The sequence below is a fragment of the Tachypleus tridentatus genome, chromosome 13, assembly GCF_004210375.1.
Source record: "Tachypleus tridentatus isolate NWPU-2018 chromosome 13, ASM421037v1, whole genome shotgun sequence".
NCBI lineage: Eukaryota > Metazoa > Arthropoda > Merostomata > Xiphosura > Limulidae > Tachypleus > Tachypleus tridentatus.
In genome coordinates, this window is record NC_134837.1 from 250589931 (window position 1) to 250616919 (window position 26989).

Genomic DNA, 26989 nt, shown 5'->3' on the forward strand with positions numbered 1-26989 from the left:
TATTAAATTAGCCTTGTGTGCTCCGCAGTAAAAAACAAAGCTGACTGTTAGTTTTCTTTTATTTTCGCCTAACATCCACTGTACGCACAACTCATGTTAGCGGCTCCATCATAAGTTTGTGCTCTTAATCCTGACAGTGGTAAATTGAGTCTAGTCAGTACATCAAGTATAGTCGAGGATATTGTTTCACCAGTTGTATTGGTAGCACTGTACGAACCAAGAAATGTCTCATGGACGTCAAGATTCTCATCTACGTATCGTACATTATATTGGTTCCTGTTCGGCACCTGTAACATCTTAAGAGCCATCAACCATTAATGCAAAGATTTTACTTTGCTGCATTTCGTGTGCTATATTCTTCAGTACTTGATGGCTGAACATCTCCATTATTTCATTCTGAGCCTGGGATGATGTGACTGTGGTTTTCTTTGACAAGTAGGCCGTCAACTCAGGATCTTCCTCTTCCAGGAGCTTCATTAACTACAGGAAGTTCCCCTCTGTATCAGTATGTCCACGTAATGCTAAACCTTGACACAGTAAGAAACGTAAACTTCTGAATATTTTTGCTAGACTTCTTTTGTATTCTTCCTGCTGCTTCTTTTTTCCATCATGTAGCTGGACAGTCACTGGAGTTACATCAAGTGAACCTTCTGGAGATATAGCGAATCTGTGCTGAAAGGAGGATTGGTGTTCGTTGAATTTCTGTTTGCAAAACCGGTGGATATGAAGGTATACTCCACTGGCCTCTCCAATTTCCCTGTAAAAAGACCTCTATTTTCCGCCTTGGCACATTGAAAGCATATGACTTTTTGAGTCTGATTGTTAAAGTGCAGACATGGGAACTCATGAAACCACTTGCCCTGGTAGTTGATGTTTTGCTTTCTGTTGTGGTATTAGTTGTGGGTCTGGATGATATGGCTTTCCACACTGTATCTGTGGAATGTCAGATTTTTCATTACTGCACAAACTTGTTTCACAACTATCTGGTGGTTCATGATATACAATAGCTGCACAAGCATTTTGAAACTTGTCCTCTGATGAACATGGTATTTCCTCTGTGTGGCAAGTTTCTATTCCTTTGCTTGAGGTTATTGGATTATCTGCATATGCATTGTCACTTGTAGTACTAGTAATTGGCTTGTAGAACTGTCTAATATCGGAAAGTTTCAGACGCTTGCTTGTCATAATTGGAATCTGTTTCCTAGATGACTCAACAGGCTAAAATACAGTCTTTATTGAAAAGCTCTAACGTACAACGAACGAAGATAGAACAGAATGGAAGTAAGACTGAACTGTACAATGTATTTAAGTCGAACGCGCGAACCTCACAGTGACTACCGAGCCGACTGACCGCCTGGGCATCACTGGGACAATAATGTGTGCTAGTTACAACACAAGTAATTGCAAGTTTCTTAAAAAATACTTAAACAATCACAAATATATTATATTCCTGTTAAAGCTCATCAAACGGCAAACACGTTGTGATATAATGTCTATAAGAACGTCTATTAAATAAAAACACCTAAACAAAAACTAATAATACAATTCGAGTAGAGGCTTCAGGCCGTTGAAATCGCTCCTTTTGTGTTCTAATTATACAAGAAAATACAATACTTTACTATCTATAATAAGAGAATATATTGTTCTTTTACCACAAAGCACCAGCACTGAAATTTCATGGATTAATGAGGGCCACAAACACTGGTCTAATAAGCCCTGTTGTAAAATCGAGGCTCAGTCTAAAGGGAGCGAAGGGAGTGATGTAGGGCGCGTCTGGATCCGAGCGGCTCAAACCTGTCGTTCACTGTACACTATGGTAATCGGCTTCGGTAGCTGAGAAGAGTAAGGTGTTTCACAATAAAACCGGCTAGACATGCATAAGAACAAATGGCGTAGAAAAACCGCACAATATACACATAAGATTGATGCAGCTACAATCTACAAATGGCCTACCAGATCTAGATCACAGGAGTTTACGCTTGGGAGTAATATATTCCAATTTCATGCTCTGTTCAATCAGTTGTGATGAAAATTTTACTTAATCTTACACTACGTACAAGGCGTAGGTAGATTCTGTGATAGTGCTTGCATGTATACTTAGGCCTACTGACTGATACTTACGAACCATCGCTTAGATCGAAAAGCTTAGAAACACGCCTATATTAAAGATGTACATTTCGGCTACGGAAAAAGCCTACATCTAGGCCTAATTATGAAATTCGATTGGTAAGAACACGAGAATCACAAGAATAAACACACAATTTGTGGGCCTGTGATGCAATAAAACAATTCAACAGACCAAACTGTAGGGGGGATGATTGTATGCACCATCCCCCACCTAAAATGAAGGGGGATGTATCCCCTATCCCCCCATGATCTACGCCCCTGAGCTCAGTATATTTAGGTTAGTTCTAAATTCATGTACTAAGCTAACAAAATTATATTTATAATTTTTTTAAAAATCGTGCTGAACGTTTCAAGCAATACTGTTAGTGAAAATAAAACCAGAGAAAAATATTGTGGAAGATGCAAACATTTGTTTTAGTCCATCTACTTTTGTAAATATAAAAGCTTGTTGAAGAACTTAATATCAGTACAACTTTACAGTCTAGTGAGATTTGTGGGGCAAACAGAAACTTAGATTCAGGGTAATAGGATATGACTGCTTTAAGAGGAGGTTCAACAATATATTCATTAAAAGTGATACTGAATCTGTGAATGAAATACAAAGACTGTATACAAAGTAATGTACAAATGAAACATCTGGCGTTTTATGACGCAAAGCAACTAGGCTATCTGCGCCCTTTATTATAATAGAATTAATAAAAATACAATGTGCGTGTGCCCGCTTTTATAAAAATGGGGCAGTCACTTGTACTGGATCATAGAGATCACTTTCAAACTGATCACCTACCAGACTGTTTAAGTTCAATATTCCTTAGATTACGAATAACATTAGAGCGATTAGTACTATCCAAGTAACTAACTGACTGTTTTCATTTAAACATAGAGGAAACCAGCCAGGAAATTAATTTTAGTTGTGTGAATTATGCATCGATAGTAATGTGATGAAAAAAGAGAAAACAGTTCGGCTTGTCAACTGAATTCTAAAACAATTGAATTACTCTAAGTGGACCTTTCGCAAAAGGAAGAATACCATATACATGGGTGGGCACGTTAAGAATTATTCTATGGTAAGTGTCTGTGACTTATTGGTGATAAATTCGATGATAAATGAGCATTACACACTCAACTTGTTTTAAAATAATATACTGAAAATGAGTTAAACGTATATACAAAAAGTATTTACATTATGCATGGCATAGTTATATCTTAAATACTATACAGTATTCTTCCTTTTGCGAAAGGTCCACTTAGAGTAATTCAGTTGTTTTAGAATTCAGTTGACAAGCCGAACTGTTTTCTCTTTTTTTCATCACATTACTATCGATGCATAATTCACTTATGCTAGTTCGTACGTTACTAAATTTTTTATCTTGAACATTCGATACTCGTCTGCTTTTTCATATTTTGGCTACTTCCAAATAATCGTCTGCTTTTTATCAAAGTCTATACAACCTGGTTTAATTGCTTTAAAACACCCTTTAACACTCCTACGAAAAGACGTTTCTAGTCCTGATTTCTCCAAGCCCGTTCCCCTGGCTGTGGTCTCGCTAGATAGTAGATAGGGACAGTGGGAATCTCGTTAATCCATTCATTAATGGATTTAAATGGCAATTTCATTTAAATACAAAATTATTAGCCTAATATTAATAACCTTTCAAGTTGCTCTGGGGCCTATTAGGCCCCACTTTTCGTGGGAGTGTTAACGAAGCAAATTATTCTCCTAAAATGTCAGAAAATTGTTAATCTTACTTTAACATATCAGTCATTAGGCTATTCACTCCTACAATAGTAAACTTTACGTTTTCTAGCTTTTTTTCTGACCGAACCTCTCTTTCACTCGGCTTTACTTTTGGATCTCTTCCTGCTCGCTGGTCTTCGTTTGGTCCCTGCTATTTATATATCTCACTAAGGTGTTCTAAAAAATTTACGTAGCCTCAGCGTCAATAACATACAAACACAACTTACAATAATTTTCTGTTTTTAGCTCTTTTATTTTGAAAAATCTAGACAATTATGAAATATTAACTCACGAAAATAAATAAATTAATAATACATAAACTAAACAATCTTTTAAATCCGACAAGGCCATAACTTTGAAATAACATCTAATCTACTATTGAAGTACACTGCTGCCTACCTTTTTCATAAAGTTGCAGCCGTTCTCCTCTGGGCAGAACGTAATCGTAAATATACAAAATCACATTAAAATACAAATCCTCTAAGAAATAAACAAAATACGATTGTCAAAACAGAGCGTTTATAACAAGTCAATTCTGAATATTACCATTGTCCATAATCTATGGTTATAAAAAGAATCCTCAGACACAAAATTCAATATGATGGAGTTAACACATAACCTCATAGAATTCATAACTTGAAAAAAAAACTATTTTAAAAGGAAAGAAACTGAAATAGCAGCAATTTCATTTGGCCAAACATCTTGCAGGACAGCTCTATAGTTCCTACAAAACGTTTGGAAACCCACCTACTCACAATGGAGAGTCTGTGGAAAGACGTAGTTTATTATCGTTATTTTCAGAAACTTAAAGAGAAAATCATGGTGCTGGGTGTTAAGGTAAAATCGTGGTACTCAAAATAAAGGGAATAGTTCCACGTGTAACCTCAGGCCTGGAACATAATGTTTTTAAAACATGTAGCTACCTGTCAGTATGTTACTGCTATTCTTTTGCGACACTTGTATAAAAAAAATACAATATTTTATTATTTAGTTGTTTTTCTTTTAGACAGCTAGAGATCGAAACTTAAAAAAAAATTGTTTTGTTTGTTTTTAATTTTGCACAAAGTTACTCGATGGCTATCTGTGTAACCGCCCCTAATTTAGCAGTGTAAGACTACAGGAAAGGCAGCTAATCCTCACCACCCACCGCCAACTCTTGGGATACTCTTTTACCAACGAATAGTGGGATTGACAGTCACATTACAACGTCCCCACGGCTGAGCTGAAAGGGTGAGCATGTTTGGTGCGACCGGAATTCGAACCCGCGCCCCTTAGATTACGAGTCGAGCGCCTTAACCCATCTGACCTTGCCGGACCAACTTAAAAGATACGTATGAGTTCAATGTGTCCAGATATTTTGAAAGTTTAGACCTAACGTTCAGTAAGTTGACTAATTAGCTAAGAAATTAGGAACACAGTGAAAAATAGTCCCGGTTAAAACTGGAGTTACTGGAGTTTTCTATTAATTAGATTTGTTTGAAATAGTTCTAAATTTTTAATAACATGATAATTAAAATTAATCAAGTCAAATATAATAGTGTTTACACAAAAACTGAAAAATAATAGTGATCAAGTTGCCTAGTTTTTTCATTGACTTAGCCCCCTTGGCCACGCCTCTATAAAAACAGTGATAATTGCACATTAGAAACTGTTATTCAAGATAAGCGTAGAATATTTTAACTGTTTTAGTAGCCAACTAAAGAGTTGGTTTGTATTTTACCAATGTCAAACAGATTTAATTTATAAACCACTAAAAAACAGTTTTCATTCACTATATGTGAAGTTAATAAAAGTTTACAAAGGGTTAACAGTTTATATTGATGATAACTGACAAAACTTAACTTTGACATCAATATTAGGGTCCCATCGGTAGCTCACTGATCAACTTGTGGGCTTATAACGCTAAAATTAAGGAATCAGCTCTCTGTGGTAGGCAAAACGCAAAGAGCCCATTGAGAAACAACTTCACAAGTCTTTACGATATTTAACTTTCAGGTTCGCTCATATGGCTACTTATCAGAACATTCATATTTTAAAACGGTTGTATGAACTAATTACAGTACTGAAGAATTCGACATATACGTATATACATAACCTCTCAATAAGTGGAAACTCACTTCAAAGGAAATGAGGTTTTCTTAAATAAAAACACAACAAAAGGTTTAAAAGTATTATTAACGTTAATATTTAAGACAGAAATACAGTCACACATCATGTTTACAACATATGAAATCTGGGCTTGCGAGATAAATACACATACATACGAGGGCTGTTCAAAAATACGCGGACTGTTTGAATTGCGCGGCTCCAGTTGGTTCCAGGGGAATCCGCTTGGTGTAGCTAGGTTTACACAGATCAGCTGATTACGACGCCATTTCCCGATTGCAGATATCTTCATTTGTGTATTAGCTACGCGGTTTTAAGTGAAGTGCGATTTTTTTCGTTTGGCGGATTTCAGAATGAATGACCTGAAGGAGCAACGACTTGCTTTGAAATTTTGTGTTAAACTTGGAAAATCTGCGACTGAAACTTTTGCTATGCTTAACACGGCTTACGGTGATGTTGCTATGAAGCATACGGCATGTTTCAAGTGGCATGAACGTTTTAAGGATGGTCGACAGTCCATTGAAGATGATGAGCGCCCTGGTCGTCCTTCCACGTCAACTGACGACCCACACGTCGACAAAATCAACACCCTGGTGCGGGCAAATCGACGTATGACTGTCAGGGAGCTTGCTGAAGAGTGTGGGATATCAGTTGGATCTTGTTACGAGATTTTGACCGAAAAATTGAAGATGCACCGCGTTGCTGCGAAATTTGTGCCTCAGAACTCGTGAGTTTTTGGCCAAACACTCGATCACTGTTCTTCCCCACCCACCCTACTCATCTGACCTTGCTCTTTGCGATGTTTTCTTGTTCCCCAAACTCAAAAGACCCTTGAAAGGAAGAAGATTTGAGACGATTCCCGAGATTAAGGCAAATGCGACGAAGGAGCTGGAGGACAATACAAAAGAAGCGTACCAGGACTGTTTCAACAAGTGGAAACACCGTTGGGATAAGTGTGTGCGTTGGGGAGGAGAGTACTTTGAAGGGGTCCCAGACCTGTAACTTCTAAATAAAGTACGTTTTGTTTTATGACGTCAGTCCGCGTATTTTTTTAACAGACCTCGTATATTATAAGAAATATGTTGTCTAACTTAAAGTATCCACATACTGTGATGACCCGGCATGGTCAGGTGGATTAAGGCGTTCGACTCGTAATCCGAGGATCGCGGGTTCGAATCCCAATCGCACCGAACATGCTCGCCCTTTCAGCCGTGGGGGCGTTGTAATGTGACGGTCAATCCCACTATTCGTTGGTAAAAAGTAGCCTAAGAGTTAGCGGTGGGTGGTGATGACTAGCTGCCTTCACTCTCGTCTTACACTGCTAAATTAGGGACGGCTAGCACAGATAGCCCTCGAGTAGCTTTGCGCGAAATTTAAAAATTTATTCCATATATTGTGGCTACATTAAATTACTGTAATTCCTACTATAAAACAGTTTTTTTTTCCTTTCTGGGGAGCTTCATAAGCTGACTTATCAATATAAGAAAAAACTTGTTCAATGTAGCGTTTTAAACCTGCTTCATGATCACAGGGATATCCCAAAGAAAAATGTGTTTTTAATACATTTTAAGGATTTGATTAAAATAAAAATATTTTTCCTCAGAGAGGAACAGTGATATATGTAGACGAGGTAAAGCTCATGAAATAATAAATTAATATGGATGACATTTTAAATTTTCCATTACTGTTTCCTACTTTTCGTCCAAGTCTTAACGAAATTACTTTGGTAACATACCATAAATGACAAAGTATTCAAGCGTCAAATATAATTAATTAACATTATCTATGGAAAAAGATTCGAGTAAAAACATTGGGTTATTTTTGTGGAAAATAAAATAACTGTTTACGCTGTTATAATAATCGTTTTCTTTCTTTTTTTTTTGAAAGCACAACCTTATTGGCCCGGCATGGCCGAGCGCGTTAAGGCATGCGCTCGTAATCTGAGGGTCGCGGGTTCGCATCCGAGTCGCGCTAAACATGCTCGCCCTCCCAGCCGTGGGGGTGTTATAATGTGACGATCAATCCCACTTTTCGTTGGTAAAAGAGTAGCCCAAGAGTTGGCGGTGGGTGGTGATGACTAGCTGCCTTTCCTCTAGTCTTACACTGCAAAATTAGGGACGGCTAGCCCAGATAGCCCTCGACTAGCTTTGTGCGAATATTCAAAACAAACAAACACAACCTTATTATTTATTCAACTGAATTATTAACAAGTTGGAGTACTGAGCACTCCTCCCCAGGACGGAAATTACGTAAATTTATGATTAATGAAAGGCTTGTTTTTGTTTGTTTTGAATTTCGCGCAAAGCTACTCGAGGGCTATCTGCGCTAGCCGTCTCTAATTTAGCAGTGTAAGTGCGACCGCGATTCGAACCCGCAACCATCGGATTACAAGTCGAACACCTCAACACGCTTGGCCATGCTGGGCCTAATGAAAGGCTATCTGAGGACATGAAAAGTTGCTTCTCTTACATGCAATTCTAAGAAAAAAACAACAAACAACAACAACAAAACGTCCTTAAAAACTACAAAACACAAAACGTGAAATCGCAAATTTACATGAATATCCAAAAGGACCAGATAAACGTTTGTGCCAAATTTGGTGAAGATTCATCCACAGGAGGTGGGGTAGTGATGAAAAAAAAAGCAAAAACCCTCATAACAACCGCAAAATTGAAGATTTATTCACACCCTGCGAAGTAATTACATGAAGCACTATTATGTTATCGTGAGTAACACAAAAAGTGAGCCTAATTTAAAAGAATATTCGAAAAAAAACAATTAAAAATAAGCACCAACGTTTGATGTCCTTGAAATTTGAAAAGTTGAAAAACTTGTTAAGTGATGACAAGTTGCATTTTTTTACAAACTGAAAACTCAAAGTTTAGTATCATATTATTTAGAATGTTTTAAGTTGATTTTTAAAAATAACATAATTAAAGAAATAAATATACAAAGTAGAAAATAGTGATTAAAGACGATATCTTAAGTTTAACCCAGCACAGCGGAATATTTCTGGACTTATACTGCTAGCAACCGGGTTTCGACACCTTTCTGGGCAGAGCACAGCTTGCCCCTTGTGTAGTTTTGTGCTTAATAGCAAACAACGTCTCTAAACTTTAACCTAATCTGTTTTTAATTCGGATTCCAGTAGATATAGTGTTCCAAAATATTACCAGCCTTATTATGATGCATTTACCATAAATGTTGTGCTTTATTGGCTTCGGTATGATGCGGTCACAAAGTTTATGCAAATTATATTTGGGCAGTGGCTAAACATTTCTTTTTAAACTTTAATTAATTAAAACTTTATTAAATGTTTCACTACTAAAGACGTGTTCATGAAATGTTGACTGGCAGAACTGCCTGAAAGACTTTCATAAAGTGAAAACATTTATTCTCTATGAACACTCCACCATTCAGTATCGTTCAAAGAATGTTTAATAATATTTTAACTCGCATCAAAGACAGTTTTGTCGTTTAGATTTAAATACCATTAACAACGCTAGAAGAGTTACGCATGACGTCACGGCAAAACACGTGTTTATCTTAAACCACACTGCTCTGACATTCCTTTCGTTAAAGGCCCCATATGGTCAGGTGGTTAACACACTCGACTCCTAATCCGAGGATCGCAGGTTCGAATCCCCGTCATACAAAACATGTTCGCCCTTTCAACTGTGGGATAGGTATAATGTGATGGTCAATTCCCCTATTCACTGGTAAGAGAGTAGCTTAAGAGTTGACGGTGGGTGATAATGACTAGCTGTTTTCTCTCTAGTTTTAAAGCGCTAAATTCGGGACGGCCAGCACAGATAACTCTCGTTTAACTTTGCGCGAAATTCAAACCAAACTAAAACCTTTCCTTAAATAAACATAAAACATTGAAAATTCATCAGCTCTATTACATTTATTTATCTGAAAAAAATAAAGAAGAAAAAAAACTTGAATTCAACAAACAAAATTATTTTTATTTGGAAAAGTTTCAAACTTCCTATTGACGCAATATTTTGGCTATAATTTAAAACCTGCCTCCGAAGGCTGTAAGTATATATTTCAGGCGCGGCGTAACGGCTCATAGAATGGCTCTGAAGTTGTTGTTTGTTTCAAGTACAAACTTTTAGCTTATAGCTCTATCTTTTGACCGACACGAGATCTAATTACAACCGCGGCTTCTGAGGATTGCCTCTTGTTCACTAAAGATTATTTTGCATAGAATAAACCAAGAGTAGGCTTAGTGTATAAACTAATGTTCTTGATTTATATCCTCCAGTGTGTCAATGGCAAGTTTCGGCACTTACAACACTAAAATCCAGGGTTCAATTTTTCGCAGTGGACACAGCAGTAAACCCATTGCGGAACAAATCTTGTTTTTTACCAGAGTATTACTCAGTGGGAAATCTAAGCTCTGTTCACCATGGGGAATTGAGACCCGGATTTTAGCGTTACTAATCCTGAAACTTGTAGGAGGTGACATGAAGAATGAATAATCTTCAGTTCGAAAATGTTTTAGTTGAAATAATGTTTTTGTTTACGAACATATAAATTAGACTTAAATTATCTCAAGTCATTAAAACTGGAGTAAACAATAGAAAAACAAAGTATGTTCCCAAAGATTTTGTTTATAGCAACGGCACAGTGGTTGGTTTTTTTTTTTACAAAGCCACGTCGGGATATCTGCTGAGCCCACCGAGAGGAATCGAACCGCTGATTTGAGCGTTGTGAATCCCGAGATATACCGCTGTACTAGCGGGGAGCGGCATAGTGGTTCATAGAAGACTGAGTTTGTTTTTTTTCAAGTACTATCTTTAGCTCATAGTTCCAATATCTCTTTTAGATGTAATTAAATTTTGTGTTCAGGAGATTAAACCCTTTCAATTGATGAATATTACTGTGCTCAAGATTTCATACATTAATTTATTCTAATTCTACGTGTTGAAAGACTTTCAATATGAGGGTAGGTTGGTAGAAATCTTAATGAGTAATGAAACTGAGTCTGGTATATGCGTGTCCCACGATTGCTATTGCTGGCGCACAAAGATACAGTTTATAAAAAAAGAGGAGAGAGTGGTCTTATAGATTAATTCACTCTAATCCTGTCTAAAAGAATTTCAAGTGCCGCGACAATTGAAGATTCTTTCTTGTTTCGTTTATTTTAGTGCAAAGCTACCCAATGGATTACCTGCGCTGTATTTATTTGTTGTTATGCGCCATGGGCTCTCTACTCTGTGTCAACCACAAGTATCGAAACACGTGTTTTAGCGCTATAAGCCTTCCGAGTTATTATTGTGGCACTGGGGAGCACATGAACTGTGTCCCCTATGGGAATTACACAGCATCGTTCAGCATCGGGCTTTAGTTCTTATAAACGTGGAATGATCAGAGGCAGTATGACCCCTTCCTCCCTCGATTATTGCAGTTTTAATGAGAGCGTATGGCGGTTTCTTTTCTTTTTTGTTTCGTCACGTTCACCGTTTTCAGGGTCATGCCAATGAATATCATCTTTTGACTGATGTAATTTAAGTTCTGATATGAGGCGATTTTCGTTTTCAATTGGATTTAGATATTTGATTATTTGTTTGGTAATATAGGGGCTCGTGAATATGTAGATGACGTGTGATTACAGATACTTAATGTTGTTTGGTCGTTTCTGTTAATAGTATAATACTATCTGTCCTGTTGTGGGAGTCTCTGTACTGTATGTATATATATATCTGTACTGTTGTAGGTGTATCTGTACTGTGTATATATATTTGTACTGTTGTGGGTGTTTCTGTACTGTATATATATATCTGTACTGTTGTGGGTGTTTCTGTACTGTGTATATATATCTGTACTGTTGTGGGAGTGTCTGTACTGTGTGTATATATATATATATCTGTCCTGTTGTGGGAGTGTCTGTACTGTGTGTATATATATATATATATCTGTCCTGTTGTGGGAGTGTCTGTGCTGTGTGTATATATATATATATATCTGTCCTGTTGTGGGAGTCTCTGCACTGTGTATATATATCTGTCCTGTTGTGGGAGTCTGTGTATTGTATGTACATATATCTCTACTGTTCTGGGAGTCTCTGTACTGTGCATATATATATATATATATATCTGTACTGTTGTGGGAGTCTCTGCACTGTGTATATATATCTGTCCTGTTGTGGGAGTCTGTGTATTGTGTGTACATATATCTCTACTGTTCTGGGAGTCTCTGTACTGTGCATATGAAATCCATAAAGATACTTTTAACGGCTTCATAGGTTGGGTTGATTTCTGGAATGTTTGGTTCGGTATTTGATTGCTGGTTTTCTGCGATTGGACTTTTGTTTGTTTTATTCGTGAACTGTTCGGTATCATGCTGCCTCGACGAACGTGTGTATGTTGTGATCTGTACAGGTGTGTTCTGTGTAGCTGGTGCAGGTGATCAGTGTTTTTCAAAAATGAATAACAAACCCATAACCCGAGGGGTCTCGAAAGGCGGATCTTTGCCCTTAAAGAAGAAAATTTCATTTTTCCAAAACGCCCGGGTTATATTTTTTGTTATTCATTTCTGTCATAACTTCTTGAACCTACATCATGAACGTAGTGTTTTTCTGTTAATTTATTTCTGGATTGTGTGTGTGTATTTCAGCTTGCTTTGACTTATTGTGTACATAATATATCCGAGTGTTTGATATCCTTGTACTTATGACATCCTTTGTAATTAGTCGTGTGTTGCTGTTGGAGGTTACATTCTGTGTTATGGTGGTTTCTATCACAGCTCACGAATCGTGGGAGATATTTACACACTGCACCAACACGTCTGTAACATTGGGTTCCAACTACGGCGGGTATTTTTGACCACCCGAAATCTCTGGTACCGCACTATGGTACCCACAAATATTATACTGTAGTTGTCCTGTGTTTGACGTGTATAAACTATAACAATGTTTTATTACACTGAATGTCAACATTCTGTTCTATTCAAGCTTCCCTCTGAGCCACTGGACAAACTCTTGGTAACTGAACAACATTAACTTCCTATAAAGTTTCGGTGTCGAAAGTGACACCTCCTGAGACATCACAGTGTCATCAAACTAAAGGAAATATAAAAAAATCTAAAATCTAATATGACAGACAGTACTTAAGAACGTTTTTTGGACGTCAAATTAAAACACATCGAAACAAGTTGATTACTGTTTCTCTCTTCTACTTTGTTTTAGTTTTTTATACGACGGCTCGGCATGGCCAAGTGGGTTAAGGCGTTCGACTTGTAATCCGAGGGTGGCGGGTTCTAATCCCATTCGCACCAAACATGCTCGCCCTTTCAGCCGTGGGGACGTTGTAACGTTTCGGTCAATCCCACTACTTGTTGGTAAAAGAGTAGCAAAAGAGTTGGCTAAATTAGGGACGGCTAGCGCAGATAGCCCTCGAGTAGCTTTGCGCGAAATTCAAAACAAATAAACACACTCTATAAATATCAACTGCGTTCCTAATATCACGAAAAGGAGTGAATTATAAATAATACAAATACCAACCAGTTGGCTTATATTATGAAACGTCACCCATCTGGCTCGCATTACAAAACATAATGAATTATGGATAATACAACTGTAAACTGGCTGGTTGAAATTACGAAAGGTAGTGCATTATAAGAAATACGAGTATAACTGTTAACCAGTCACATTACGAAACGTGGTGTCTTATAAATAAAATTAAACAGCTTTTCCCTCTCATACAGTAAAACATATTTTATTAGATATTGTAGATCAACTGCAAATAAAAATATTTGTGTACGCCAAGGTTCGTTATTTATTTTAGAGCTATCCATTGTGTCTACTCCAAGTAATCGAACCGTGGATTTTAGCATTGTAAATCACTAGATATATCGCTATCTAACCGATGAACTTACTATGTCACCGAAGTAAAAAGCCGTTTAATCGTATTTATCATTTTAAACAGGTCCGCCATGGCCAAATTGTTAGGGCGCTTGACTCCTAATTTGAGGGTTGCAGATTCGAGACTTTGTCACGCTAAACATACTAGCCCTTTCAGTCGTGGGGGCGATATAATGTGACATTCAATCCCACTATTCAATGGTAAAGAGTAGTCCAAGAGTTGGCTGTGGGTGGTGATGACTAGCTCCATTCCCTTTAGTCATACACTGCTAAATTAGGGCCGGCACGTGCAGATGGTCCTCGTGTAGCTTTCGGCGAAATTCAAAACATTTTATACAAGTATCAGTAGAATATTTTTCATTGTAATGAATTACGTTTTTCTTAGAATAAAGTCCTCTGTGGAACAGCGGTAAGTCTTCGCATTTAAAACGCTAAAATCAAGGGTTCGATTCCCCTCGGTGGACACAGTGTGGCGTTGCTATAAGAAAACACACTCGGAATGAAAAATAAGTATATTTGTTGTTAAACTAATAATTGCCTCAATATTATTTATTTCATGTACATTAGACAATTTTAAGAAGTTATATGCCATTGTTTATGAATGATTTAGAAACTATGCTCTGACTTCACGGATAGTTCGTCATGTAAAGCTCAAGATGATGAATTCGTATATTTGTTACCCACAGTGGATAGGGAGCAGGAAATCCATTTTGTGCTTTACCCTTTGCCCTAAAACGCAGGAAATAAGACCTAGTAATAAACAAACAGCCACAGAAAATGTTTTGTATTACAATATTTCTTATTTAATTGGATAATTTTGACGTCACCTTAATTTATAGTAAAAAGAAATTAAAAGATAGAGGGAGAAAAACTCCCCAACATGAACATGTATTTTCTGGATTGAAAGAGAAAACCATTCAGGGAATTACAGATAACTGGAAACTGACAAATGCTATTGACGAAAACTGCAGTTTTATTCAGAAGTCGTAAGACTAAGGTAGTTGGTAAACGAAATCCCATATCACGATCGCAGCGCCACAGGCGCCAGCAAAGAACAAATCCTCTGTTAGTACGACCAAATATGGACTCTTGCTTGTTAATCCAAAGTAAGCAGCAGCGATTCGCACTAACGGGGACATAGTCACAAAACTAAAAACTGTGGATGCGTAAAAGCTACACAGTGACGTCGCCTACGTATTGCACGTGCTCTAGACTTGGAAATAACAGCGAATGCCAACAGCTCAACGGCAGTGCAGGGTCAGTAATATATAACGGAACAGTAAACTGTTTATACGTTACTTGGTACTTGAGAATAGCTAAATTCTTTTTCTAAGCTTTAACCATATTTCAGAATATTAAAAACTGTAGTTTACATACATTCGGTACTTTGGAAAAATTCGTCTTCGCACGTGACAACTTGTACAAGTAAGTTTCTGTTTGATACCGATATTTGGTTCATCTAACGAGTCAGTTACTGATGTTTTTGCTTTAAACTTAGTACGAATAATACAGGGTGTTCGGAAAGTCACTGTGCAGTTTTGTAATCATATGTTATAACAGCATTCATTCAGTCTATTTCAAGCCAGTGGTGTTTAGAAACAAAATAAGAAGGATCCAGGCCTGTATTGATTGATGCCAACGGGGGTCACTTTCAACATTGTTTATAATTGTCATTCATATTTACCTCCTGTATTCTATATTGAAATATGTCTGTTAATAAATATATAAGTGCACAGTGACTTTTTGAACACCCTGTACTTCTCATTACTGATACAGATGATTTACTATTGTAAAATCGGTTAATAATTATAATCCAGAGTTTTAATAGATTCCTGTATAACAGAAAAGATTGTTTGTTTGTTTTTTGAATTTCGCACAAAGCTACTCGAGGGCTATCTGTGCTAGCCGTCTCTAATTTAGCAGTGTAAGACTAGAGGGAAGGCAGCTAATCATCACCACCCACCGCCAACTCCTGGGCTACTCTTTTACCAACGAATAGTGGGATTGACCGTACCATTATAACGCCCCCACGGCTGAAAGGGCGAGCATGTTTGGCGCAACGGGGATGTGAACTCGCGACCCTCAGAGTACGAGTCGCACGCATTAACACGCTTGGCCATGTTGGGCCCAACAGAAAAAAACCACTAAACAAAAATAACAACAAAATGTAAAATGAGGTCGAACTTTCTAGTTCAGTTACTCGCAGTGTTAGCACAAAGTTAGTTATATAATAGCTGAAGAACAACGTGTTTAACCTTTTGTGTAGTTTGGCATTAATTATCAGAAGAAAGCATTGTTATAATTTAGATATTTTTACCTGTTTATACACAAATCTGCATTTATTTATACAAGAGATTAAGAAAAAAAAATAATTCAATGTGGATTACGCTTTTGTTGTAGAAGGCATTTTTATTTTTTGCAGAACAACACAATGGGCTGTCTATTCTCTGCCCCCCGCGAGAACTGAAAGAAACCTGCACATATAGTTTGTAGATCACTTGAGCTATGAAGTTTGACTCTTTTTGAAGTTATACAATTTGTTTGGGCAACATCAGTGGGCAACTCCATGAGTCTAACGCATACACAAAGTATTTGTTATTTTCGACCTAAACGGCCAAATCAGAAACTCTATTGTTCAGACATGGTTTTCCCTAACATGGGATTACTGACCATAAAAAGGTGACAACCAGATAGCAGCACCCATAGGCGCCAGTTCCGCGGGTGCTTAAACATCCATTCCTCTAAAATAAAACTGATGAGGGTGCTGCTGATCAATCCGAATTTATGCAAAAGTACACCCAGCACCTCTAACCATTTGGAAAATTAGGCGCTAATGGCAGCATCCACCTCTCATACGTTTACTATAGAAACCAAATAGCGAAAATAACTGTTATGGTAATACAATTTCCACACTTTCACTAGAGTGCAGAGCGTGTTTAATGGCTGAATTCTGAACTTTTCGTTTCTTAGCCCTGCATGTTAACCACCGGACCACGTCCACCTTGAAAGTAAAGTTCAGTTCACTCGTTCAAAGATCTCAAGAGGTTGTTTTTTTTTTCTGAACACACTAACCAAAAATGAACTAAAACAAAATAATAAAGGTATTTGCCAGTCCCGTTCAATGTTCTCGGATCATCACGACTGGCTTCAGTGAATGGTCATTCTGAGTTGATCAAAGCACGAAGGATTGTAGATCATTTTAACGCGTTAAATTTGTTTGCTGGAAGTTAAGCACAATGGGCTCCCTGTGGTCTCCCATCACGGGTGCTGAAATCCAGTGAGTCAGCAAACGTACCGTTGTGCTACTTGGGGGCGTTAAATTCGTGATACAGATTTCTTAAGGCAGTGGAAAGTGATACGAAAATTGATTCCATCAGCTCTACCAAACAGAGTGCTGACGCACGAGTGTATAGACTAAGAGACTGGCTGAAGAATAGAACACCTTTTCCATAATCATAGTATTACATATAAGGAATATTTAATTATTTTGCGTTTTTAACACATCTTTGTAAACTATTTAAGCAGCAAATTACATGTGGGTTCTTTACGTCAGTGGTTTCACGGTCTGTAATTAAATACGATTTACACTTTTTTTTTTTTTTTCTATTAAATTGCTCGTAGATGTCATTAATAGTTATCTTGTCTCCCAGAGGTTCCATTCCCCTCGGTGGACATAACAGATAATCCGATGTGGCTTTTCTCTGAGAAAACACACATACACAATATTTATCTGACGGAAGACGTGAACCTAACATTTTTATTAAGGCTGATATACTATTGAAATCGGTTTCATAAGAATGTTGTCGTTTTGGACGCGCTCCCTAGTGGCACAGCGGTATGTCTGAGGACTTATAACGTTAAAAACTGGGTTTCGATACTCGTGGTGGGCAGGGTGCAGAGAGCCAATTGTGTAGCTTTGCGCTTTAGTGTAAACAGCAAACTCATTCTGGACGTATATTTTAACATTAAACTAATGTAGATTATTCTAAGTTTTAAAATAAACTATACCGCTTGAAGTGTGTATCTGCAAAAACACACATCTTGTTGTTGTCGCAGAACGAACGAACATTCGCGCAAAGCTACACAAACGATCATTTTCTCCTGCATTTCTTACTTTTGAACTAATGCATAGTCTAGCCGGAAGACAGCTAACCAACAGCACCCAATAAGAGCAGCCCAAGAGCTGACGGTGGGTGCTATTATAACGTCTCAAGTTTGTTTATTAAGTTCCTCACCTGACATAAAGACAGACAAATCTGGTAAATATACATAGGCAGATTTGGTTCAGTTGCGTGTGTGTTTTTTGTGTGTTTTTCATATAACAAAGCCACAAAGGGCTATCTGCTCAGCCCACCGAGGGGAATCGAACCCCTGATTTTAGCGTTGTAAATCCGGAGACATACCGCTGTACTAGCGGGGGGGCCGGTTCAGTTGCAAAGACCTTTGTACAGATAACGTAGCACTCTTATTTCGCGTGCCCCCCTGATAGTACAGTGGTAAGTCTACGGATTTACAACGCTAAAATCAGGGGTTCGATTCCCCTCAGTGGGCTCAGCAGATAACCCGATGTGGCTCTGCTATAAGAAAAACACAAACACACTTCTTTCACATCACACTGTTACGATTAAAATTGAATTTACATTTCAAGGTTAAATTTTATTCTGGGTCGGGCTGTCGTGGTCTTGTGGCTAGAGTTCAACGATTCGCGTTCTATTGGCGTGAAATAAAACTGCGCTCCGCAATTTGGGGTCGTAGATGCGTTATAATAGCACCCACCGTCAGCTCTTGGGCTACTCTGATTGGCTGCTGTTGGTTAGGTGTGACGGGGATTCGAACTCGCGACCTTCAGAGTACGAGTCGAGCACCCGAACCACCTGGATATGCTGGACCATCCGAGATTTGTGGCCGTTTCAACTTTGCCGCCTCAATACTACGAATGATGGATCAACATAGCGAAGAGGTCGACATTAAACTATACGAAGCAGATGCCAAACGGAAGTGATGTTTGGTGCTGAGCGTAGCACGGGTACCTTTGCACCCGACGAATGGTTCTTTTACTACAGGCTTAAAACTGGGTAATCATGTTTTTTACTGCTTCACGACGTAACGTGTAAACCTAAAGTAGTGTCAATATCAGTGAAATAAACATATTAGTTAATGCGCACACGTGCAGTTGTTACATTTCCGTGCGGCCTGAAAGTACGTGAACAAACTTAAAAATCAAGAACGCCGATTCAGCTCGTACATAGCACAGCGGTTAATGGCAGCTAACTTTTAAAATAGATGTAAAGACCTCCTCTCAGAGATCACATCGTGTAAGTGCAGAACAATGTACACTTTCTATTTTAGTACTCAAACTTAAAAGGGGGGGAGAGACGAGGAAAAGAAGTGGTGTTTCAAACAAGATTTTTACAACATCGCTGTTAAACACCAGGGCAACTTTGGTGTCCAAGATTGTGAGAATACAGCTGGAAAAAAAGAGATGCTTAGCAAGTTTGTTTTTTAAACCTTAAACACTGTACATGTAATATACTTTCTTTAACACCTTCAGCTGGAAGAATATTTGTGAAGCATTTATATAATTTCAATGTGTAATTTAATAACAAAATGATGATGTAGTGGTGTCAGTGTGAATAATTCCCCCACACGTATAAAATGAAATTGGTCCCTTACATTTATTTCCCCATAAATGTAGTTACGATTCTGCCTGATTCAGGTCTCCTTCTGCAGTTACGTAAGCATACTTACTACTCTGTTGTTGTTTTTGAATTTCGCACAAAGCTACTCGAGTGCTATCTGTGCTAGCCCTAATTTAGCAGTGCGAGACTAGAGGGAAGGCAGCTAGTCATCACCACCCACCGCCAACTCTTGGGCTGCTCTTTTACCAACGAATAGTGGGATTGACCGTAACTTTATAACGCCCCCACGGCTGAAAGGGCGAGCATGTTTGGCGCGGTGGGGATGCGAACCCGCGATCCTCAGATTACGAGTCGCACGCCTTAACACGCTTGGCCATGCCGGGCCCTACCACTCTGTGACAATGGAAAAGGTTTGTTTTAAACCAATGAGACACGTGTTTTTATTTTAATAATTTTGTATGGTAAGTTATTGAGGTTGAACAAGCTGATGTTCTGAAAGATATTCTAAAAATAGGAAAAAACTTGCATTAGCGATAAGCTTTCAATAACCAGAAAATGAGCTTCCAGTCATTTATGAGAGTACATCCGGTAATAAGATAACCAGAAACTGAGCCTGACAACGATCTGTCAGTGTGACATATTAACCAGGACCTGAACCTGACAACGATCTGTCAGTGTGACATATTAACCAGAAACTGAGCCTGACAACGATCTGTCAGTGTGACATATTAACCAGGAACTGAACCTGACAACGATCTATTAGCGTGCTAGTTGTATTAACCAGGAACTGAACCTGACAACGATCTATTAGCGTGCTAGTTGTAATGACCAGGAACTGGCCTTGACAACGATCTATTAGCGTGTCAGTTGTATTAACCAGGAACTGGCCTTGACAACGATCTATTAGCGTGTCAGTTGTATTAACCAGGAACTGGCCAGACAACGATCTATTAGCGTGCCAGTTGTATTAACCAGGAAATGGCCTTGACAACGATCTATTAGCGTGCCAGTTGTATTAACCAGGAAATGGCCTTGACAACGATCTATTAGCGTGCCAGTTGTATTAACCAGGAACTGGCCTTGACAACGATCTATTAGCGTGCCAGTTCTATTAACCAGGAAATGGCCTTGACAACGATCTATTAGCGTGCCAGTTGTATTAACCAGGAACTGGCCTTGACAACGATCTGTCAGTGTGTCATATTAACCAGGAACTGAACCTGACAACGATCAATAAGCGTGCTAGTTGTAATGACCAGGAACTGGCCTTGACAACGATCAATTAGCGTGTCAGTTGTATTAACCAGGAACTGGCCTTGACAACGATCTATTAGCGTGTCAGTTGTATTAACCAGGAACTGGCTAGACAACGATCTATTAGCGTGCCAGTTGTATTAACCAGGAACTGGCCTTGACAACGATCTGTTAGCGTGCCAGTTGTATTAACCAGGAAATGGCCTTGACAACGATCTATTAGCGTGCCAGTTGTATTAACCAGGAAATGGCCTTGACAACGATCTATTAGCGTGCCAGTTGTATTAACCAGGAACTGGCCTTGACAACGATCAATTAGCGTGTCAGTTGTATTAACCAGGAACTGGCCTTGACAACGATCTATTAGCGTGTCAGTTATTAACCAGGAACTGGCCAGACAACGATCTATTAGCGTGCCAGTTGTATTAGCCAGGAAATGGCCTTGACAACGATCTATTTGCGTGCCAGTTGTATTAACCAGGAAATGGCCTTGACAACGATCTACCATCGTGCCAGTTGTATTAACCAGGAACTGGCCTTGACAACGATCTATTTGCGTGCCAGTTGTATTAACCAGGAACTGGCCTTGACAACGATCTGTTAGCGCGCCAATTGTAATAACTGGGAAATGAGACAGATATTCAGAATTAATAAAGTTGATAATTACAAAAAATAATGATTTGCACGTGTATAAACGTGGAATAATAATAAAAGATACAATTTTTATAAGTAATTGTTTTTTTCATTAAAAATAACAACAACAAAACTACAGAAGGGCAACCTGAACATAGCTGCTTCTAATTTTGACCTTCCAGACCGAAGAGAGACAACTAGTAAACACCGCTCAATCCATACGTTTAGGTTACTCTTGTATGACCAGTAATGGGGTTTGAATGTTACTGTTATTCGGATCCAGGAAGGGATCACCCCATTTCACAGACTAATCAGGTTAACCGCAACACCTTGCCCAACATTTTCTAAACTAACTATTGAATTCGTTTGCACATGTGTGTATATATTTTATTATCCACAATTAATAACGTTACAGTAGAATAAAATAATATCTATAGGTTTCAATACATTTTCACGCATAACTGCATAACGGATTGTGATAGTATTACACATGATTGTAGTAAAAACGCAAGATAATGCGCGTGATACATTCACTTTATACAAATACTGATAGTTATATAAAAACTACTCGTAGCAGACAGAGCTGAAAGTAATAGTAACAAAGACGTGATGTCAGCATACACATCGTAATGGCGTGCCATTATAAGTTCTAAAGTTGTAACGCTTGATTTAAAACCTAGATAATTCTTTACAAACGTGTCTTAACTCTGATACAGTGTGATTTAACTTCATGAAAATCTTAACAGGAAGTAATATATAATATGAACATCAATGATGACAAGAAAAAATATGGATAATAAAAACGTTTTAAGATACAATTAGAAAAAAACTTTTAATAACCACATCAACTGTCGATATATATATAATATAACCATAATATATATATATTATAACCATAATTTTAAGCCAAAATTAAACAAAATACGCTGCATTTTTTAACAAAAGATCCTAGGGTACAAGCTACACACACACACATACATATATAAGTAAACATGCCAATGTGTTTTTGACTTTATTAACAATAAAAGAATTGGATTGGAGTTCTTGTAAGGCTAGCCGTCCTAATTTAGCAGTGAAAGAGTAGAGGAAGTCAATTAGTCATCACTACCCACCTCCAACTCTTTAGCTGCATTATAACCGCCCCACGGCTAAAGGGCAAATTGTTTGGTGAGATAAGCATTCGAAAACGCGACCCGCAGATTGCTAATCAAGCGCCCTAACCACCTGGTTAACACTAAAAGAAGACCATGTAAGTGATGTGTTTACTGTCACACAAACTATGTAGGGAAGAATCTATAAAAGACTGAAATGTTTTGTTTTGTTTGGAATTTCGCGCAAAACTACACGAGGACTATTTGCACTAAGCGTCCCTAATTTGACAATGAAAGACAAGAGGGAAGGCAGCTAGTTATCATCATCCACTGTCAACTTTTGAGATACTCTTTTACCAACGAATAGTGGGATTGACTTTACGTTATAACGCCCCCACGGCTAAATTGGTATGTCTGGTGGGATAGGGACCACCCTCGAATTTGAGTCAAACACCCTAACCAATTGGTTGTGCCGGTTGAAAAGTAAACGAATGATAGGGTCTGTACTATTGTGTGGTGGTTAAGGTACTCGACTGGTAATCCGAGGTCGGGGTTCGAATCACTGTCATACCAACATGCTCGCCCTGTCACTCGTGGGGCGTTATAATGTAACGGTCAATTCCACTATTCGTTGGTAAAAGAGTAGCCCAAGAGTTGGCGGTGGGTGGCGATGACTAGCTGCCTTCCTTCCAGTCTTACACTGCTAAATTAGGGACGGCTAGTGTAGATACCCCTCACATAGCTTTGCGCGAAATTAAAAAACAAACAAACTATTGTGTGGAGAAGAAATAATGGTTTTGTTTATAACCACGACGTCATGCCAAACCACTAGCAAGAATGACAAACATACAAACAGAAAAATAATGAAACCGTTTACATTCAACTACTGGCAGTGTGATTTCATGAAACATCCACTTAAAACCCACGTTAAGGAGGAAAAAATGTCACTTTCCTATCTTTAGAAAATTTAAAGTTTGTCGAAAGCAGTTTTCACTTTCCATTTTCTCAGAAATGTACCTAAATCGGATTAACTTCCTGCATAATAATAAGTATTATTAACAAACTAATATTACACTAATCTTTTTACTTATTTCGTTTTCACTAAGATCATACTTCGACTTAGACTAAGGTATTATTATTATTAAATTTATTTTTTAAAATCATGATTTTACTAGGGGGCGCAACTTTCATTAGTAATTCAGCTGTATTTGTTTTAACAAACTGTCAAAGAACTTTGTTACTTGAAAGGTTTTTCCTTCTGTGGTTGAAATGGAAGTAGTCAATATTATGGCAAATGGAAATCACTATGTATGGGTAAATAAAATTCTGGCGTCAGTCTTTACAATTTGCTCGAAGTTCCGTGATCACTGCTACGCTGTTCAGAGCAATGTGTCTTAAGTGTAGGAATGTAATTATCATTACAGGAAACGGGTTCTAAGAGCACAAACAAATGAATAATTTGAGCTTGTTTTTTTCATACCATAGATTTTTTAACTTTATATGGTAATAAACTGGAAGCAGTCTGATTCATTAACAAAAGTACATTGGAAAGACAAAAATGAGCTGTACATTTAATAGCAGAGCATAGAATAATGTAAGAACACAAAATCAGGATAACACTTAATAAGATATTTATCAATATATCAGAAAAGATATATGTAGGAAGGATTTATATATTATAACAATTATCAAACAATATGGACAATTGCTCAAACGTGATTTTCTAATAATCAAAATAACGTTACGCGTAAAGTTTAATTTTGGGTTTAGTGGTTAGCGTATTTGTATTTTGAATTCAAGGATTAACGATTCGTGTCATCTTTAGCAAAATCCTACTTCGTAATTTGAGGTCGTGTATGCGCTTGGAGTGACAGTCAAATCCCAGCATTCAGCCAGACAAAAGTAGTTTGAGAATTGGCAGTGGGTTCTGTCAATTGTCTGCTTTCTTTTTAATCAGTTGATTAAGAGTTGGGGACAACAGATAGTATTCTGTGCAGTTTTGAACGAATATTCTGAAAAGAACAAACACGTTTGATTTTAGTCGATGTACCGTTTCTAGATTTGGAATTCATGTATCAGTTGTTTATTAATAAAGCAACAGCTCAAAAATAAGAAAGTGTGGAGCTAAACATTTATTATGTATATCGAAAATTTAATAATTTATGATTACACGAACCTAAAGTTTCTGAATATTATTTTTTAAAAAACTTTTTTTTTACCCTTAAAGGACGTTAAAACATGTCGACTCTTCGACACAAACACCTCTACATGTTCCATAAATTCTGGGGTAAGTAGTTTGATTTATGTTTTAAGTGTTTCAGTGTGTAGCGTGAAGGTATTATATTTATATAGAAGCAGCAATAATGTATTATATATTTACTCTTATGGATATTTCTTTACTAAGATATGTTACCACTTTCTGTTTTTAAAAGAGTACTCACGCATTAGTCAAATGAGATTCTTTGTAACAGCGATGCTGAAAATCTCTATACAAATCAGAACCTTGTTTAGTTGTTTCTTTGAAAATAAGTACAAAGCTACTCGATTGGCTAGCTATCTGTGCTCTTCCCATCATAAGTATATAAACCAGGTTTCTGGCGTTGTAACTCCGCAAAAGAATAGAAAATATGTTAAACCTAGCTTTAAAGGCAGGTGTATAAATTATACGATAATAAATAACACAAAACTTAGAATTCATATGATTTTTGTGTTGAAAACATAAATGTCATTACGATTCAAAATGAAGGTTTCAAATTACTTCGACATTTAGCAGTTTTAGGAATACTTTTCAATTTTATTTATGAGTAGTTTCACACTAGTTTTATAGATTTTCATGTTTGGTAGCATCGACTGTAAATTCTTACTTCGAAAACGAACGCTCAGGAACAAGTCCAATGATATGACTACATTGACCATCGACTGCTTACTTTTACACCTGGTGTCGTCAGTTGTTACTACATCTTCAGCCTTCAATTTGGCCTGAAATAAAGAAATATTCATCACTGCAGGAGTGGAACAAGTATTCGTTATTCTTCGCTTCATGTAGAAGGCCTAAGATGAAAAACAGTTAGAAAAACGACGTTCACCCAGCGTTTCGTATGTTATTTGGATAACATCAACAAATCATCAAAAAAATGACAGGAAAACATACTTTGAGACTTTCCCCGGTCGCGAAAAACGAATCCAAATTTAGGAAAAAGAAAAAAACGCCAGAGCTGAAACGGTTTGAATGTACCAGATTACGAAACCATAATCCAATAATATGATACAATATAAAAAAAAAACTTCTCTCGATCGAAAAAAATTTAGTCATAAGATAAATCTGTAAAATTCCTTGTCAGGAACATAACAAGAAAAGGGACTGTGGTGTTTTGTAGATGATGTTTTACCTTTGGATTCATCCTCGAATAAAGCAAATCATATTATCTGGATGTGAAGAAATAATGATGATGAAAGTGGAGACAGAAGAGTAATGAAGAAGAACAAGTGCCCCGATAGGTCAAAATGATGATGAAAGTGGAGACAGAAGAGTAATGAAAAGAACAAGTGCCCGATATCAAAGTGATGAGGAGTGGGGAGACAGAAGAGTAATAGAGAAGAACAAGTGCCCCGATAGGTCAAAATGATGATGAAAGTGGAGACAGAAGAGTAATGAAAAGAACAAGTGCTTGATATCAAAATGATGATGATAAGAAGAGAAAAGAGTAATGAGAAGAACAAGTGCTCTGATAGTCAAAATGATGATGAGGTGGAACAGAAGAGTAATGAGAAGAACAAGTGCCCGATAGGTCAAAAATGATGATGAAAGTGGAGACAGAAGAGTAATGAAAGAACAAGTGCCCCGATAGGTCAAAATGATGATGAAAGTGGAGACAGAAGAGTAATAGAAGAACAAAAGTGCCGATAGGTCAAAATGATGATAAAAGTGGAGACAGAAGAGTAATGAGAAAAACAAGCGCTCCGATAGGTCAAAATGATGATGAAAGTGGAGACAGAAGAGTAATGAGAAGAACAAGTGCCCCGATAGGTCAAAATGATAATGAAAATGGAGACAGAAGAGTAATGAGAAAAACAAGCGCCCCGATAGGTCAAAATGATGATGAAAATGGAGACAGAAGAGTAATGAGAAAAACAAGTGCCCTGAGAGGTCAAAATCAAATTAAAAGAAAGCCAGGTGTATGATATTGATTCTAGAGATTATGGAAACGCTGAAACCTCTAAAACCATTACTGCTATATACAGCTCTATCTTTTTTTATATTATAGCAAACCGAAATTCGATACCCGTGGTGGGAAGAGAAGAGATAGCCTTTGGTGTAGCTTTGTGTTTGTTTGTTTCGAATCTCACGCAAAGCTACACGAAGGCTATTTGTGCAAGCTGTCCCTAGTTTAGCAGTATAAGAATAGGGGAAGGAAGTTAGTCATCAGCAGTCACCGCCAACTCTTGGGCCACTCTTTTTACCAAAAAAAAGGGGGACTGACCGTTACATTATAACACCACCACGGTTGAAAGGACAAGCATATTTTGCTGG

The 26989-nt window shown here is 37.6% G+C and overlaps 1 long non-coding RNA gene across 2 annotated transcripts; it reads left to right on the plus strand.

Moving 5' to 3' along the window:
* Positions 1 to 14961: 14961 nt before the first annotated feature.
* LOC143237406 (uncharacterized) lies at positions 14962 to 26742 on the plus strand. Of its 2 annotated transcripts, none has more exons than XR_013020057.1 (3): positions 14962 to 15266; positions 24686 to 24745; positions 26724 to 26742. It is a non-coding gene; the product is annotated as an uncharacterized LOC143237406 (long non-coding RNA). The 2 variants fall into 2 exon arrangements; XR_013020056.1 differs by lacking the exon at positions 26724 to 26742 and adding an exon at positions 25303 to 25321.
* The last annotated feature ends 247 nt before the right edge of the window (positions 26743 to 26989 follow it).